Below are 19226 nucleotides of genomic sequence, written 5' to 3'. Positions count from 1 at the left end.
GAAAGCATAGCATTTCAAAGTAGGGCCTGCCCAGTTGTGTATAGAGAAACCCGACTTAGTGGGAAGATATCTAGGCCTTAGCAGGCAAGTCACTGTAGGCTGAAAGTCCTGAATAATGTGAGAAATGGAAGTTTGCCTGAGAGTAGGGTGGACACTTGGATCCAGGAATGGGATGTGAAGGAGATTGGCCTAACTTCAGTAGAGGGTTTGATTGGCGATTAGTAGAAGATTAAATTCTATAGGTATGGGTAGAGTTAAAAGTTGGAGAATCTTGAAAGTTAAGAAGGGTTTGAACTTGTGGCTTGATACATATGCATGGAGATCTGGTTCTTTATCAGGGAATCACATAAAAAAGTGAATAATTAATGTAATTGGGGATGGGAGGCTGGGAACTGAGATAACAGGTAGGAGATGAGGGAGTATAAGTAAGGGGCAAACATAATGCATCTCCTAGAGGAGGAATCAGTGGGTTTGGGTGACTCTTCTGTGTTCATTGCCAGACAGTGAGAGGCACACTGCTGTTGAGAGGCAAAGCTCCTTTCCTAACGCCAGGAAGAGGGAAAGGCAGGACGAGGTCACTGCCCTCCAAACTGATTGACTTGCTGGAATAATTTAACGTGTTACTAATTGAGAATAACTCTACAGCCTGAGAGCACTGTGCACATGGAGTTATATTTATACCTCCTTCATTTTAACTTCATCAAATGCCAATTTAAAAACATATAGTCAATAATCAAGCACATTTTAACTCCCCCGGAAAAATTATGGTGTGCACTTAAGTTTACCCCCATGCTTAAATTTTCAACGTGAGGCTTTCAAAGGGAGTTTGGAGTGAGTACTGTGTACCTTCTTAGCAGATTTACATGAACATTTTTTGAAGTTGTTATAAAAATTGTTAAAGCCTTTTTCTGGTATCTCTTGGAAACACTTAGAAGTTTTGGCAGAAATCGTTGTCTTTGGTCTAATCACATACTTCCAAAGGCAGTTTACAAAACATGTTATTTTGCTATTTACTAATTATATTTATTTGATACACCAACCACTTAATAGCCTCTGGCTGCATTTACAAATAGTATTGAAAAAGCTCCCGCTGTTATACTTATAATTTATTATAGACAACATAAAAATAAGATGCTCTCTCTCTGCATGCATAACACACACAGGGATGCTTAGAGAAAAACTCCGTACAGATCCAGAACGATCAAATATAAAGGGCAGTTTTAGCTTGGAGGATTCTTGTCTTTGTAGACAGTTGGAGATTGTGGGTCTTCTCTGTCTGTGGTTGGAGAGAGGAGAGGCAAAGTCATGCCTGGGATACTGACTTTGGTGGGCCAAGAAAGGTGGAAAACTGTGACCTCCAAGGGACAGATTGGTGCTTGCCACCCTCTACCTTTTTTCAGGATTATCTGAAACAGCCAGGTAGAATGTGGTCCTCAGGGATCTCAAAGACCCTATGATGAGTAATACTTTCTCAGGAGATGTTTATGCAAAAATAGACTGTCTTATGCAGAAGCCATCAAAGTTGTGTGGTTTCAGAAGTATGCCGACAGCCTACATTTTTGGGAGGGAGGAAATCTTCCACCTACCTGTGCAGGTGGTCCTCCATTTTAGCCTCTTCTCATTTGAACATTCTTTAATGTTTAAAGTCATTCTTTAAACATTTATCATGCACCTGCCTTGTGTCAGATGTAACAATCCTCTGTGAAGTCCACACTCTGGTAGACTAAAGCACTTCTCTCTTGCTTCCTGAATTAGTCTTTTTTCACACTGTTGATAAAGACATACCCAAGGCTGGGTAATTTATAAAGAAAAAGAGGTTTAATGGACTCACAGTTCCATGTGGCTGGGGAGGCCTCACAATCATGGCAGAAGGCGAAAGGCACATCTTACATGGCAGCTGGCAAGAGAGAATGAGAACCAAGAGAAACAGGAAACTCCCCTTATAAAACCATCCACCTCCTGGGTTCAGGTAATTCTCATGCCTCAGCCTCCTGAGTAGCTGGGACTACAGGCCCATGACACCATACCCAGCTAATTTTTGTAGAGTTGGGGTTTTACCATGTTGGCCAGGCTAGTCTTGAACTCCTGGCCTCAAGTGATCCGCCTGCCTCAGCCTCCCAAAGTGCTAGGATTACAGGCATGAGCCACTGTGCCTAGCTGAGCATGTGAAAATCTATTTCAGAAGTGTCTATACCACATAGAAAATTCAACACACATTTGAAAAAGTCTTATCTAAAAACATTTGTGAGCCAAGATCACACCACTGCACTCCAGCCTGGATGTTAGAGCCAGACCCTGTATCAAAAACAAATAAATAAATTTTCACGTGCTCAAATGTTTCACTAGGATATGTCATAATATCTTAAAACAAAACTATTTTCCTCTTTCAAACTGTTAATAAATTTATAATGCACTAGATCTTTAATATATAAGGCAAGAGAATCATTTAATAGAGTGTTGAGTTCCCCCAACGAACCACCGCTAGGTTCACAAATCCACAATGGCTTCCATTTGTACTTGGGCACATCCATGTGTTCTACCAGTTACCTGTTAATATTTCCAACTACTCTCCTTTATGGACGGACCATGCAATAAATGTGCGAGGTATTTTTTTGTAGCCCAGGGACTTAATAGTCTCCACATGAGAGTCTACTTTATTCCTTTATGCTCAGAGTCTTCCTGATGAGAGACAAGAGCAGAATGTTGGCTATAGGCCATTAACAGGCCTGGGAAGTGGCTAGTGGCTGCTGGCTAAAACCACACCAATACAGAGAACTCTTTTGTGGGGACACAACATTGAAAACTCAGATGGGGATCACTAGATAAGGTTTTGAACTTTTCCTGGAGGTTGGGTCTTGCTGCATGGCGAGCACTGCCCCACACCCTACTACATACCTAACTCTTTGGCAAGTTCAGCCTGATTGCACTTCTGCCCAGGTACTTCCTAATTATATTTATTTCTTGTAAGCCACTTTCCAAGACAAATTTCACCTTACCCTGAATGCCTGTTCTAAGTTTTTCACAGCACTCAGGTATAAAACTTACTTAAAATGCCCAAATTTTTATCATGAACTTGTGACTTTATACATTTGTTTCTCTTTTTCTTGTTTAACTTGCCCCTTCACTTACATTGGATCCACTTTATTGGCAAAATTCTAAGCATGTGAATAGCAGGAAACATTTAGTGCTGTCTTCCAACCCTCCTCCCATCTCCTCCAACAGTCCACTGCCCTCCTTAGGCAAAGGAGCCTTGATCAGCCTTGTTTAGGTTTGGTTAATGGATTCTTTGCTGAGGATAATGCCTTAACTTGATAGTTTAAGCCATGCCATTAATGACTAACATGCTCTTGTAACTTAATGCCAGTTCTTTTACTTCACTCCGCAAACCATTTTTGTTCTAAAATAACTTTCATAAAGGAATCACTTCTCTTTGCTTGGCCTCAGATGTCTACATTAGCCCTAGGCATTCCTATTTATTTCTGGTTCTGAGGACCTTCTGGAATTAGATCTGACACAGAGTTCTCCACAGGGAGCTGGCAGCTGGCAGCACCAGGATGGATGATGCACTGAAAGAGTGTAGAGTAAGAGCGACCCCAGGAACAGATGAATCTCCATCTATGCACAGATCTATGTCAGACGTATTCCTGAGAGCTCTGATATCCAGAGCCAAAAAAAAATCTTAGAGCTGGGGAGGATACTAGAGGCCATTTGTTTTATTTTATTATTTTCTTTTTATTTATTTATTTTTTCTGATACAGAGTCTCACTGTCTACCCCAGGTTGGAGTGCAGTGGTGCGATCTTGGCTCACCGCAACCTCTGCCTCCCAGGGTCAAGTGATTCTCCTGCCTCAGATTCCTGTGTAGCTAGGATTACAGGCACCTGCCACCACGCTTGGATAATTTTTTTGTATTTTTAGTAGAGATGGGTTTTCACCATGTTGGCCAGGCTGGTCTTGAACTCCTGACCTCAAGTGATCTGCCTGCCTTGGTGTCCCAGAGTGCTGGGATTACAGGTGTGAGGCACTATGCCCAGCCCCATTTAGATCAAGCCTGACATTTTACCCACGAGACTGAGGCCCAGAAAGAGGTGACTTGCTGAAGTCATAGAGCTGCTTAATACAAGAAGAAGCAGTATTAGAACCCAGGTCTTCTGGTTCCTGAAAATGTACAGGGATTTGGGTATTTAAGAGTTTCAGTTATTCCTGCTAATTTTAAGGCTTAACATATAAGGATACTTGAGAGTTAACTAGCAAAATTGAAGTGACTATAATAAATTAACAATGTATACAGTGCCCGGGAGCTGTGATTACAGGTGGTGTAAAAATGCAAAATGTAATGAGAATGATAACTTCACTGAGAAGCTTCTGAAAATGGGATGATATAATGTGTGCCCAAGGCCAAATGGGAGGTGCTTTCCCCAATCAACTGATACTCTGTGACTGTATGGAATATATAGGAATGTTTGCCCAGTATGCCATGGCTTGCCATTGTGATGCCTCAAACATAAAATTATCTTCATCATTGCCAAATTATTTATAAGAGTGATTTTCTTGGTAGGCTACAACTCATTGTATCATTTGATTAAGAAGCAGTTCCACAATGTACCAGTTGCTTTTCTTATGTCCATTGAAATAGAACAGCATGGGGGTAAAGTTTAGCATAATGTACATTTTCTGAGAGTTTTGTGTTTGCTTTCTTTCTTACTATTGTTGAATCAAAACACTTTTACCTCCTGTGGACTAGTTATGCATATCTACAGATCTGAAACCTTTTGATTTAAAAATCCCTCAGGGCAGAAAGCCTCTGGGATAAATACTTAACAAATTATGTTTGAACAATTACATAACAAAGAGATGGTCCCTGGCTCATTAAGAACAACACATGACAAATTATTTCCTTATATTTGCAGATAGCATTACTGGTCTAGCAGGTGAAGGGAAAAACCATTACCCATAGATAGAGTTCAGCTCTACAGAGCCAAAAATTCATTGAGATAGCCAACAGCTTTCTCCTGGTGGGTAGGGAGAAATTGGGCAGTATGATAATAGAGTCAATTGGGCTCCTTTCCCTAAAATATCTGTATGCAAAATATCAGATTCATATCACCCTTAAAGATATCTGCAGTCCCACTGGTATTTTTATTTAATTACATAAATACATAATCTAACAGAGTAACAGCCTCGTACTCTTTCAAGGGGCCATCTTTTCTGGCAAATTTGGGAAGGGGAACTAGTTCTCATATTACTCCTAATGCAGTCAAGGGGATTGGCTTCACTCCTGGACTGTTTCCGACGCCTCCCAGCCACAGCCCTTTCTATTTGTTATATCTTCTTGTTCATGATCTTCAGCAAACTGGCAAGTGTGGGAGTGACTGCATTCACCTCCACCACCCTACCTTTTTGCTGCTCTTAGGACCTCCACTCAGGATTGTTCAAGTATGTGTCTACAAGAAGTACTCTTCCCCATGTGACACATACTTGAACAACCTTGAGTGGATTCTTTTCTCAGGGCTCTTGCACTGCTACTTTCAAGTTTGGCCCTGTCTCAGTCCATCTTTCAAACTATTTTATAGCCAAATGTGGTAACTGAGTGCTTCTCTGTACAATGTTCGAGATGCTGGGACAAACGAGAGGAGACGTGATGGTGGTTATGCTGGTGGTTCCTCCTCCAAAGGAGATTTACAGTCTAGCGGTAGGAGAGACACAATTAAAAATAATCACATAAGCAAGATTCTTTTCATTTGTCACATACCATATCCCTGTCTTTACATATCTGTACATATCGGTTGTTTGGCTCCCTGTAGGGTTTGCCACCACCATGTACAGAAAGGCATTTATTTATCTTTCAGTCTCCTCCACAGATTATGCAGGACACAGCACCTCCCAGCAGTGCATGTCTCACTACCTGATTTGTTCAGTCTAGAATAATCTCCTACAGGACTTCAGTCATCCTCCTTCCCCAGGTCTGATTGGGTTAAGGTTTCCCTGTCATCTGCCGTCGTGTCGTGCAAGTTGTCTGTTCATCTTGGTTGTCACCCACTGGGTGACCACTGGATCCAAATACGCACTTAGCCCCAAGAGTAACTCTCAGAGCAGTCAGAAGACACATTGAGAAGGAGAAGCGCAATCTTCACAGAAGCCCTTGCCCACAGCAAGGAAATCACTTAACAACTTCATGAGTCTTCTTCACTGGCAGATGTTTGCTCTTTACGCTGGAATCATCAGGAATATAAAATACAGAACTATTTCAGGCCCACCTTCTCCCTATGGGTCATCTCTTAGCCATACAAAGGTTGAGCAGAAACTTTGCTATTAATATTTTTTCCCTTTAAATCTGAAGCCAATCCAATTTCTTGACCAGGGCATTCTCCTTTCATCTTTATTTGAAGGGAATCAGTTTCAGGACCCATTCCTCTCTCCAAGTAACTTTCCAGGAAAGTGTGGCTGATTGTGCTTTAGTTACATAGGACACATACTTATCAGTTTTGTGCGTGACACAAACTATGAAGGATGGCAAATAAATTTTAAAGCATGTTTTCATATGACCTATTAAAAAATGTTGAATACACCAGGCCAAAAATAGATGATAGAATCAATTTTTTTTTTCTTAATAGAATGGAATGATGGTGTTTCAATCATGGATATATAATATGATGGGGATACACACACACACACACGCACACACACACAGGCACACACGCACACACACGTACACACACACACAAGTGTGTGCACACACACATGCACACACACACATACTGAATTCTAAACCTTATCTGCACTAGTTTAGGGTGAGGGAGATCAGGCATGACTTGACAACAGTTGATATGAAAGACCATAAGGGCATTAGTAAACCATGAACTCACCCTACACCTGCAGAATGGCATAGCAAAAAAAGGGTAAATGCCTAGAACCAGGGACGATATATTCCCACTGACATTTGCACTGGTAAGCTCAAATCTGGAATACTCCATCTAATTTGGGGACTAACTCGCTGACAGGCATACTTATAAACCAGAGAGCATTCGAGTAGGTTGGCTCCCATGGAAGAGCACCTGAAAACTGTGTAATATAGTAAACTGTTTCTGGAGCTGAGGAATTTAACACAGAAAGAACAGGCTCACAGTAGACATAAGTTTCTTCAAATATTTACATGGCTGGTGTGTGGAAGAATGAGTTGGTAGAAACCATGTTGTACAAGAGAACTGATGGCAGACAGATAGGAATTTCAAACTAGAACAGTTCAACAGTGGAACCAAGCTATTTAATAAAAAAGTGCTTTGTCACTGAAAATGATCAACTAGGGGCTTGAACAGACCTGTAAAATGTAAATCATTATTACCTTTATTTTATTCAAGTTATTATTATCGCCTTTGTGACAACTCTTTTTAGTCTTCCATTTTGACCTGCAATATGGAAAAATTCAAAGTATGAACATTTTTCAGCTTTGACGCTCTCATCTTTCCCCTCTCTTACTTGTGCATAAAGTTTTCATCACCTTCCGAAGTGCTGTTCTCTGGTGAATGTCTGATGGTAAGTGGTCCCCCCCTGGCCTGAAAGGCTCAGTAACTACCAGGAAGTGACTTGGGCTCTGGAGAAAATCTGACTCATTATATTATTTAAAAATGAGCCTTATTAAGAAATTCAAAATGTATTACATTAAAATGAAGCTTGCACTAGAAGAAATACTTGAAAATTATACAAATAAAGAAACTCCTTTCAAAATTAGTATTCTAGAGGGAATCAGATGAGCCTTTATTAACTAAAAAAATAGAAAATGCACTCCTTGCCTGGGGAATATATAATACAGATGTGTGAGAACATCTCTGTATAATGCTATCTAAGTCTTGCTGGGATTATTTGTGCAGCCTGAGTCAACCATGAGGAAGCCATGGTGGGTTCTAAGACGAAAATTCATTTGTCTTTTGAATCAGTTTTTGCTTACATTTCTGGTACTTATCTGGATCATAAGTTTGATAGCTCAGCTTATTGTGCTCATGTTATCCCGTGTAAAAATGGAGCAATTATTTCCATTTGCCTCATCAAACCATTGTAGGCAGACTTTTCAGCTGAACATAGTAAAGAGAAATTAAATGACATCCTCCTGCAACCAACGCTGGCATATTTGCTATTTTGCACTTGCTTCATAGGCAAGAGTATGCTTTGAAAAGCTTAGGAAATATTGTAGAGTTTATCTCAAATTATACTCAAGCCCACCTCAATGATCATGGGCAGAAGAAGAGCGGTATAACTCAGTGCTCTGCTTCCAGTACAGATCAGACTTAAGCATAGCAAGTATAGTTTGTGCTGAACTTTTGTTTCTCTCATAATTTCGGAAGAGAGAATCAAATCTCTGTAAGGAGATATTGTATGCTATTGTCTTTCAGGTGATTCTTTGAAATGTTAGTTTCTAAACCTGTTTATTACCTGTGTTCTTACTGCTGTTGTAAATATATATCAGTTCATTAGTTTCCATCTGTATTCCTAAGGAATTTAAAAACAGAGGTTCCAAGTAGGAAAATCCAGTACCTACTTGGAGAGCCAGCTGATACCATCCACAGATATTAAGAACAGGTAGAACGTTAGCTGGGAAACACGAAGTAGAAAAAGCAGTCCAGAAACGCCGGCTGAACTCTATATCCTGAACAGACAGAGCATGCCAGTCTTATTTGTGTTTGTATCTCCAGGGTCTAGTGCAGTGCCTGGCACATAGTAGGCACTCAAGAAATGTTTGTTGAATTTGTATTAAATCATAAATCGAAGGTGAAATGGAAATGGAATGGCCTTACAGTATGGTCTCTGAGTTTATTATTCAAGTTATTTAATAACAGTGGTGATTTAAATTCCACATTGTAATTCTGCTTAATAATATTCATATCCTTTTAGCATAGGTAGTAAGTCTTAATCTGGGCTTCACCTGAAACTCAAAAATCTCAATGCCCCAGGCTACCCCCCAGACCAACTCAAGCAGAATCTTTAGGAGTGGAACCCAGATAACAGAATTCTTTAGGGCCCTTCAAAAATTCTAGTGTGCAGCCGTGTTTGAGAACCATTACAGATGTGTGGGGCATGTGTGGGGTGTGTGTGTGTGTGGGTGTGCGCGCGTGTGTGCATGCCTGTGTGTGTGAAACATAATTTAAGCTCCATATTCGAGTTTCACTTGATGCTACTTCTCTTTTTTGGCAAGGGCAGGGATTGAGGGTCTGGAGGGGAAGAACTTGCACCAGACTGTAGAAAATGCATAAATATGTATGGAGGAGTTGGTGCTATAAATCATTTCACTATTAATTATGCCATGGCCTGTTTTTATGTTCACTCTTATTTATAAATGAGATGAAATAGCTTTACAATGTGCCTAACATCGTTTTAAAATGCCACATAAATTCACTCCTGTTTTTATGGGGTTGAAAAATTTTAACACAAAAATAATTTGCCTAGCTTGAAGAATTTGCATAAAACCATCGTAGGGGTGTGTTAAAAATTACTCTTCTTCCTTTTAATGTAAGAGCTCAAGACAGGATGGAGGATAGATTTCATTCTTATGGTGCCCCAGGTGAATCTCACATTTGCATATTAAAGAGTCTATTTAAAATAAACTCCCAAGTCACAATGGGCATTTACCCTAGAATACATATTTCAGCATCAGCCTGGGACCATGCAAGGAAAATTCCTAGAGGAACAGCAGTGTCCACAGTTGTTCTAGCTATGTTTTCTCTTATGTTTTCCTTTACAAATGTCAGCAAGAGAATGTGGTCTGGCTAGCCCACCTCTGATGCCAGAGAGAAAATGGTAAATTATAGAAACAAAACAGTAAAGCAGTCTCACTTTTACTTCTCGAAGTCTTGTGGTTCCATTATTTCTGTGAGCAGTTGGGCTCTCTTATGCGAGTCAGTTGGTGAAAGCTCGTTATTACTAACAAGTACTATTGGAAGTGAGGAGATACTGGAAATAGCTTCTCTCTTAGGGAAAAATAAATATTACCTAAAAGAAATAAACTCTGGAAAGAACAATTAAATGGTGCAAGGCATGAGTGCAAGTTAAGATATGCTTGGGTTTGGCTTAGGTAGCTGTTGATATCAGGACATTAACTTGGTACCAAAATTAGCTCAAGGCAACCCATCAACAATTCTAGCATCTTTTTTTCTCTTTTCTGAGCTCGCCCAGTTCCTCAGTCTACTATTTCCTTTCTCACTGAATGATGCTGAGCATAGCCCTACCACCAGTAATATCTTTCATTAGTGTTAAATGAGAGGTACTATGTTAATTTGATATTTATTAATTTCTTAATATTTCATTTAAAACTTAAATATGATAGAATAGCTTTTCTTAAGGTTAACTTTAGTGGTTTCCTTGTTTAAAATGTAAAAGGCCTACAAAGGAAAAGAGGGAGAAAGAGAAAGAGAATTTAGCTTAGGTATTTCTGCAGAACATTTAAATTATTCTTCTCTTCCTGTAGTGTCACTGCTTTATCTCCTACCTTGATTGTTTTTGCCTCACCTTCGTTTGTGGTGTAAGTTGTTTGGAGTTTGGCCAGCGTGTCTATATGAGTAATGTGTTTACGGCTACAATGGGGAAGGTTCCAGTTTTAGTGCTTAGTGTTGCTTGGTCTGTAGTTTGTTCTTGGCTTAAAAGACTTACAGTACACGGGGTGTTTTAAGGCCTGGGAGTCTTTTTTTTTTTTTTTTTAATCCTACAGATTTGCTTGAAAGATGAAGCTGTCACAGAGGCACCCAAGGAAGTCATGACAATTCTCTTTCACTGTACAGCTTTATTTAGGAGAAATGCAGAAAAGTGCAGAATTTGCAAGACTATAATGTTTACAGAAAAACAAACCTAGTCTTTTTACCTTTTGTTCAATGATTTTGTTTTATTTGAAGTGTTGCTTCTCCTGCACCCCCGCCCCTGCCCCTGCCTCCCACCCCCTTGGCCAACCTAACTTTTAACTCAAAACATTTTCCAGTTCTTTTTGATTGAAAATTGGGTTCATATAGGGAACTCCGTCTTCCTCACATGATGACCAAACCCAGGCTTCCAGATTCTTCCTCCTCCAGTAGGTTACACATCACATTCAGACACGTCTTGCTTATCACATCCCCACCCTGACTCAGAGACATGTCTGTAGGAATCAATGCCCTGGCACTTTTCTATCTTCTTTCATACCGTATCCATGTAAACTGGCTTATCCATTGTCGCCCAAAACTGTCTCCTACTATCTCAACTTTGCCTGTTTCCTCATACTATTTGCTCTTCATTATCCCTTTCTGTATTAGTCAGGATTCTTGTCCTTTGTAGGGACATGGATGAACCTGGAAACCATCATTCTCAGCAAACTGACAGAAAAGCAGAAGATCAAACACCGCATGTTCTCACTCATAGGCGGGTGTTGAACAATGAGAACACATGGACACAGGGAGGGGAGCACTACACACTGGGGTCAGTTGGGGGGAAATAGGGGAGGGACAGTGGGGGGTGGGGAGTTGGGGAGAGATAACAAGGGGAGAGATGCCAGATGTAGGTGATGGTAAGGAAGGCAGCAAATCACACTGCCACATGTGTACCTATGCAACAATCTTGCATGTTCTTCACATGTACCCCAAAACCTAAAATGAAATAAAATAAATGGGGGAAAAAAAGAAACAGAAATAATAGGAGGTATATACTCATGTGCACATGTATGTATATATGCATGCATCTATCTGTGTATCTATCTATGTATCTAGGTATATATCTATCTTCTATCTATCTATCTATCTATCTATCTATCTATCTATCTATCTATCATCAACTAAGGAATTAGCTTGTGTCCAAATCTGCAGAGCCAGCCTCCTAGTTCAAGTCTGCAGGTCATGGACTGCTGTAGAACCGGAAACAGCTAATGTTTTAGTTTGTAGGCCATCAGGTCAGACAGGAGAATGGTCCATTATTTGGGAGGGCAAATGTTATTAGGAAGGGCAATCTGCCTTACTTGGTCTTTGGATTTGAATGCTGGTTTTATTCAAAAACACTCTTGTGGAAGTATTCAGAATCATGTTTGAACAAGTATCTGGACACTCCATAGCCCAGTCAAATTGACACATACAATCAACCCTCATATTCTCCTTGTAAACACTTGAAGCCAGTTATGGTTACTCTCCTAGAGACAAAGATCTTCAACCTAAACATCTCAGGCCTTCAGCCACTCCTCATACAGTAGAGTTTGAGTAACATTAACACCCTGATTGCCCTTTCTCCTCACCTCCTCACAGTTTTTTCCCAAAGCAGGGATCTGGTTTTACTCCTCTAGTTCTCTAAGACTGAGCAGACCTCCCTTGGTTTTTTTTTTTTTTTTTTCTTCTTTTGAGGCACTCAATAAAAATGATTTCTGGATGTGTATGCAAAGTAAAGAACTTCTGTAGTCGCTAGGAACCACCATTTATGTGTTGGTTGAGTGCAAGTGTTCATCTATTTATGTTTTTCAACACACGGTGAGATAGTTTATCAGACTGGGAAGAAATGATGGCATGAGCTTTGGAGTTTTTGAAGCTGGCTTTATCAGAGAACAGAAGGTTGGAATATTAAATCCTTATTATGTCAAGGGACAGCTGTGGCTCTGATTTGATTCCAGGCTTAAATAGAAATTGTTAAACTGTTTTTCTAGAAGTAATAAAAAATACTAATAATTAAAAATAAAGCTCCTAAATTTTGTAAATTATAGTCAAAGATCCTCTGTCCTTTTTTAAAATAATTATAAAAAGTAAACTTTAGCCCAGTAATAATTTTTCACTTAGATCACTTTCAGAAGCATTGCTTTTACCCAGGTAACAGTTTATGAGAAGGCCTGAGAACAATTCTGATTGTCTTTAGCACCTTCCAAATTTCCTTGCTAGCTGTACCAAGAAGTTTGTGGTCTTTGAGCATGCCATATTTCCATGCCTTGGCCCATTCAGTTTATTCTGCCTAGAAAACTCTCTCATGCCTGCCCATCTGAGACGTCTTCTTTTTTTATTGCATTTTAGGTTTTGGGGTACATGTGAAGAACATGCAAGATTGTTGCATAGATACACACGTGGCAGTGTGATTTGCTGCCTTCCTCACCATCACCTACATCTGGCATCACTCCCCTTGCTATCTCTCCCCTAATCCCCACCCCCCGCTGTCCCTCCCCTATTCCCCCCAACAGACCCCAGTGTGTAGTGCTCCCCTCCCTGTGTCCATGTGTTCTCATTATTCAACACCTGCCTATGAGTGAGAACATGCGGTGTTTGATTTTCTGCTGTTGTGTCAATTTGCTAAGAATGATGGTTTCCAGACATCTTCTTATTCACAGTGCTTCAGCTCAATGGTGTCTACTCTGAAAGGTCTTCTCTGACTTCAGCAGGCCAACTTCAACATTCTTTCCAGGCAATGAATCACCATGTACATTCTTTTATCATCTCACTTGTCACGTTGTACAGTGTTCTTTATTTCCACATTTGCCTTTCTGCAACAACAGTGTCTGTGAAAGCATCACACACGAATATATACTTGTTACTGTTATGATTCTGATATTAGCAATTCAATGGTGAGCATTATGGATGTGGTCTGAGAGGGTGTGGTTTTGTGTCCCCTCCAAATTGCATGGTGAAATGTGACCTTTAATGTTGCAGGTGGGGCCTAGTGAAAGATGTTCAGGTCATGGAGGCAGATCCCTCATGAATAGCTTTGTGCTGTCTTCCTGGTGATAAGTGAGTTCTCACTCTAATAGTTCACCAGAGCTGGTTGTTTAAAAGAGCCTGGAACCCTCTTCCCTCTCTCTCGCTCCCTGTCTTGCCGTGTGACATGCCTGCTCCTCCTCCACCTTCCACCATCAGTAAGAGTTTTCTGAGGCCCTGCCAGAGGCTGAGCAGATGCTGATGCCATATTTGTACAGTCTACAGAACTGTGAGCCAAATGAACACTGTTCCTTATAAATTACCCAGTCTCAGGTATTCCTTTGTAGTAATGGAAAACAGACTAACACATGCTCCCAACCCTGTCAACCTTCAAGCCTAATGTGGACCAAAGTCATGTCATCTTTGTTACCAGTACCTATCAAATCAACAAATAAAAATGAATTTCTGCAGTAGACTCTTTAAATATAGGGAAAATATTTTATGTGTTTTTTGCTTTTGTTTGTATACTCAAAACTTGGCATAATTATGTGTTGAGTGAAGGGAGGAATGATTAATTTAAGTAATTTCATTGTTGACTTTCAGTTTTAGATGAGCAAGTAACTTTTCAGAAAAATCTCGTTTAAATGTGTATGTTAATTTCTTTTCATAAATGCTGTTTTGAAGCTGATAATTTTAGGGGTAATGAAAATTCAAAAGTCAGGTCATCTCCCAGGGAGAGTGAGTAGGAATGATATGACACTTTTACTAGCAAGAGATATTTAGACAATTCTAATCATAGTTTCAGTAATTATAAAATTATTAACATCAACTGTCAGTTATCTTTAGACTTCAAAGGTAGAATTTAACCTTTAACTCTGTCCAAATCTGTCATGTAAACAACCTAAATTAACTATCCTTTGAGATCAAAAATTAATATCTTACAAGGGTTTACTCAGAGTATGCTAATTCTTCGAAGCTTCCTGAAAACCAAATTCAAATTCAAGACAATTAAATGTTAATAAATTTCTGGTGATCAGAGAGACAAATACAAGGAAGATTAATATTCTTTCCCCATGCTTTGGAGACAGGCTCTGAAAGTGATCAAATAAAATGTTACCTTTGAAAGTGACACCTTACATTACAGTGTTTGGATGTCCTTCTATAGTTAATGAACAGGCAGAGTTTTTTCTTCCTACTGAGCATTGAGATAGGTGCAAGGGTTGGTGAGCTCCCTTGAGGAGGTCACAGTAAGAATAAAAATGTATTCATTCATTCAATAAGTTTTTATTGAGAAGCTGTCATTGGCAGACGTTGTATTCAATACTGGGATTATAGAAAATAAAAGCATGGATCTTGACCTGTGGAGCTTACTGTTGGGGGGCAGGGGGATAAAAACCACAAATACACAGAAAAATGAATACAAAGTAATTAACAAATAAAGACAGCATCACTTGTAAATACTCAAGAGAGCACTGTAGTTCACAATTCACATTTTGACCTAATTTGAGGATGGGATTTAGCCAGATCCTTGAGTTGGGATTTAACTGTAAATGTTTACTCAGGATGCAAAGTTTGCGCAGAGCCTCAGAACCGCGGGCGTCCTCACCTACTGCTCAGCACACATCGCCACCCTTCAGAGCATACTTTCTCACTTGAGGAAATAAGGCTAATGTAGGAAGCATTTAGCTCAGCTCTATGCCAGCTCTGTATTGACCTTGTATGTTCAGCTCTGTAATTTTAAGACTTCATAAATATAAAAATACTTACTTTTTATCTTCAGTTTGGCTTTAATTTCTCTTCTCTGGGAGAACTGTAAACCTGCCAACTTTAAAGTTAGTTGATCTATTTATTCTGAGCTATAGGAATACAGAATAAGTCAGCTGTTATTTTTTTTAAAGTTAGAGCAATCTTAACTGATATCCTAGGGAAAAAGTTTATTGCATGCATTAAAAGTGGAATTTGGTTTATTTCCATGGTTTTGGAGCAATTCAGTGTGCACGTATTTATTGCTCAGATGCATGCTATTACACCTATTACAGAAGCACAGAGGCTTAGGATGATATTTTCAATGTCTCTCACCATAGCCTCATAGGATCACCTGAGGACAAACCTCATTGTTTTGCATCCTGATTGATAAGATCAACACAGGGGCAGCTATGAACAGCAGCTGGCCCTGACTATTCTTAAGGGGACACACTATTTGGTTTGGGCGTTTCTGGGTTCTCTATAGCTGCCTTCCGCAAGCGGTCACATCTGTGGTCAGAGCCAGGTCAGCTAGAGTGGAAGGGCTAGGGGGTAAGTGTTCAGGGTCCTCCTTGAGACTTTCTGACCTTGGGGGTATGGGCGCTGTGGATATCATTCTGCTGCTCACTCTTGAAGCAAGGCTTGTGGGACTGCCAAAGCTGGACATCCAGGCCAGGAGGAGGTTTAACGATGGTACTGAGAAACACAAACCAAAATCCAAAGTTCAGAGGACCAGGGGAGGGGATTAATAAGGCAGAACCTTAGCATAAAGCAAAGGAATCCAGTTACCAGAACTGGAGTGCAGACACAAGAAGAGATAGGTCCAGTTATAATGGCCGAAATTATAGCACATGCCCTTAAGAGTCTTACAGGGGTTTAAGTTGTTTACCTGTAGGGAGAGGAGTGAGGTAGGGGCAGAGAAAGGACACACCTGACTCTAAGGATCAGCAGGTCCTCCCTGGGGTGTGGGACCTTGGAGTGACTGGAGATAGTGCATCTTGTGAAACTTGGTGTTTTTTGAAGGAGCCTGTATAATTCCCCACATGCATAGTTTATTTCCATCTCTTTTCTAGTTCCTTCCCTGGGACTCAAATGCCCATTGCTCAATATTCAGCATATACTTACTGATCACCTACTATGTTCAAGGACATTGTGTTAGATTGTCTGAGGCCTCCAGTGGTCAATGAGTCAGAGTCCCCATCTTCAAGGTATGGACACTATGGTGCTGAGGCATGAAAAGGATGCAAGTATGCCCAATTCAAAATGCTAGGTGGTAGATGGGATATGAGTAGTCCAGAAGACCACAGCTGTCTAGGGCAGAAAGATAGGGTTCAAGGAGTGTTTATGGAAGGTTTCTTAGAGGAACCCTTGCTTGAGTTGAACCTTGGAGATTGACATTCAGTTGGTATAGAGGAAGGGTAAGGCTGAGGAAGGAGTAGGTATAGAGATAGGAAAAGCATTCTCTTGGCATTTAGGACAAGGAGACAAGGTTGGAACTGAAAGGTAGCCCTGCACAGATGTGCCCATATTTGGTAGAGCCTGAGTGTCAGATTAATTCCACTAAATTACATTGAAGCTTCAGGTGGTAGTTGCAGAGCTTTCTTGAATATTTTACGCAAGACTAATACAATGAAGGAGGTGCTTAGTTTTACACAGGGTGAATTAAATGGGCACCTAAGGAAGAAAAGCATGTCAGAACGCATATGCAAGTGTGAGAGCATCATGAAGGGCTGTGATGGTAACAACTTGATGAGGGAGAGAAAGGAATCAAAGATGGCTGCTGTTTTGAATCCAGCTGGCTCCGAGACTATTGGTACAATAAATTGCATTAGAGAAGTCTGTGTGGGTGTGTGTATGTGCGCGTACGTGAGGTATGAATGCAGAAGACAAGTACAAATAGAAGGTTGATTAGGCAGCTAGCTAGAAATAGATGTGAACATGTTCAGGTAATTAGAATGTGGTGCCACAGCTCAGGGGATGTGTTAGGGATTGAGACAGAAAAGAGGTCAGAACCTTGCTTCCATATTCATTTAAGGCACAGAAGGAAAACAAGGAGCAGGAGAAAGAAACAGAGACACAACCATTCATAATAGATGACAACCAGGAAAGTGCGTTACCAAACCAAGAGGTGAGGGTTTCATGGAGAAGATACTCTGTCTTGCTCTATAATAATTAAAACTTATCTATCTGTCTGTGTTAAGATGGAATTACAGATAGAAGTCACCAATTAAGAGGGATAAGAGTATCATATTTAATCGAGTGTATGCATCCATTAATATCCATTTTCAGAATGTGAATAGCTTAAAATAAAAGCTGACGGAAGTCCTCCCGTCTGCTGTAACAAAACTGGTGTTCGCTATATAAATAACTTTTAATTTTGGTTTTCTGGTGAAGAATCTGGGCACAATCTCCTTATCTATGGACCATGGGGTCAAGGAAGGAACTGGTAACATTGCACAAAAGCCCATTTTCATCTGCCACTGGGCGTGGGAGCTCCTTATCTGTGTCAGCCACCCACACCTTCCTCCAGGCATGGGGCACAGGGTCATTGTACAATCTCCTTTTGGTATTTCCCCTTAAGAGCTTGGAAAAGAAAACTTGGAACTTACTGTAGTGTGGTGATTGAAAAGTTCTGTATAGCCAGGCGCAGTGGCTCACACCTGTAGTCCCAGAAGTTTGGGAGGCTGAGGCAGATGGATCACTTGAACTCAGGAGTTTAAGACCAACCTGAGCAACATGGCAAAACTCTGTCTCTACAAAAAATGCAAAAATTTAGCTAGGTGAGTGTTGTACACTTCTAGTTCCAGATACTTGGGAGGCTGAGATGGGAGAATCGCTTGAGCCCAGGAGGGACGCCACTGTACTCCAGCCTGGGTGACGGAGTGAGACCCTGTCTCAATAAATACATAAATGGTTCTATAATCCGCAGAGTAAAGTGGGATGCTGTATGCTTGAAAATTGCTAGGAGAGTAGATTTTAAGTGTTCTCAACACAAAACATTGGTAAGTATATGAGACAGCGTACATGTTAATTAGCTTGATTTAGCCATTTCACAATGTATACTTGTTCCAAAACATCATGTTGTATACTATAATATATACATTTTTTATTTCTCAATTAACACAGTGAAAAGCATTAGACCCAATTCTTCGGGATCAGTGGTCAAATGGTTCACAGTAGGGAATAGTGGACTTGGTGCATACTGTTAATCAAACATTTGCCTTAAATTTCAAGTTAAATATGATATTTTTAAAGAACACTATAAGATAACATAGAGATATATAATGAGACTAAAACTACAGCCTTACTGCAGAGCTCACTAGGCTTAATGATGGGAAACCTGCATTGTTTTTAGTGTTATCAGCGCTTGTCTATAACATGCTCTTGGTATTAGCGAACATCGTTTATATTGTGTATGAATTACTTGGGTATAGATGTAAATATCACTTCTATATTTAGACTCTCATACTGGGTTCTGCCTAGAGCTCTATGAACGACTTTTGTTATTAGAAAATTTATGATCTGTAATTTGTAGACATGTCAAAAACTATACCAAAATGAATTAATAAAGACACTTTAAACAGATGGTTCTTAAAAAAATGCCCTATATGGGATACAGTATACTGAACTGAAGCGAGATATGGAAGACAATACATTCTTGTCTGAAAACCTTCACAGATGTCAATGACAATAAATGCTAGACAGAGCCAATAAATTCTGGACTTTTTAGCTAGAAAATTGCTTTGAACAATTTATATCCCCAGAATCTCAGCCACCTTAAGTTAACGCCATAGATCATTGTATCTTGATCTCCTGTGCATATGAACTAAGGAGAAATGGAAAATTTCAGGAAGAGTCTGAAGGTCAAGGTGGC

The 19226-nt window shown here is 40.1% G+C and overlaps 1 protein-coding gene across 1 annotated transcript in view; it reads left to right on the top strand.

The window, feature by feature from the left end:
• HS6ST3 (heparan sulfate 6-O-sulfotransferase 3) overlaps window positions 1–19226 on the top strand; it is a 739085-nt gene that overhangs the window by 449841 nt on the left and 270018 nt on the right. The window lies entirely within an intron of this gene.

This window comes from Cebus imitator, unplaced genomic scaffold, assembly GCF_001604975.1.
Source record: "Cebus imitator isolate Cc_AM_T3 unplaced genomic scaffold, Cebus_imitator-1.0 Scaffold62, whole genome shotgun sequence".
Classification (NCBI taxonomy): domain Eukaryota; kingdom Metazoa; phylum Chordata; class Mammalia; order Primates; family Cebidae; genus Cebus; species Cebus imitator.
Note: the sequence above shows the minus strand (reverse complement) of the source record. Positions and strands in the feature narration are given on the sequence as shown.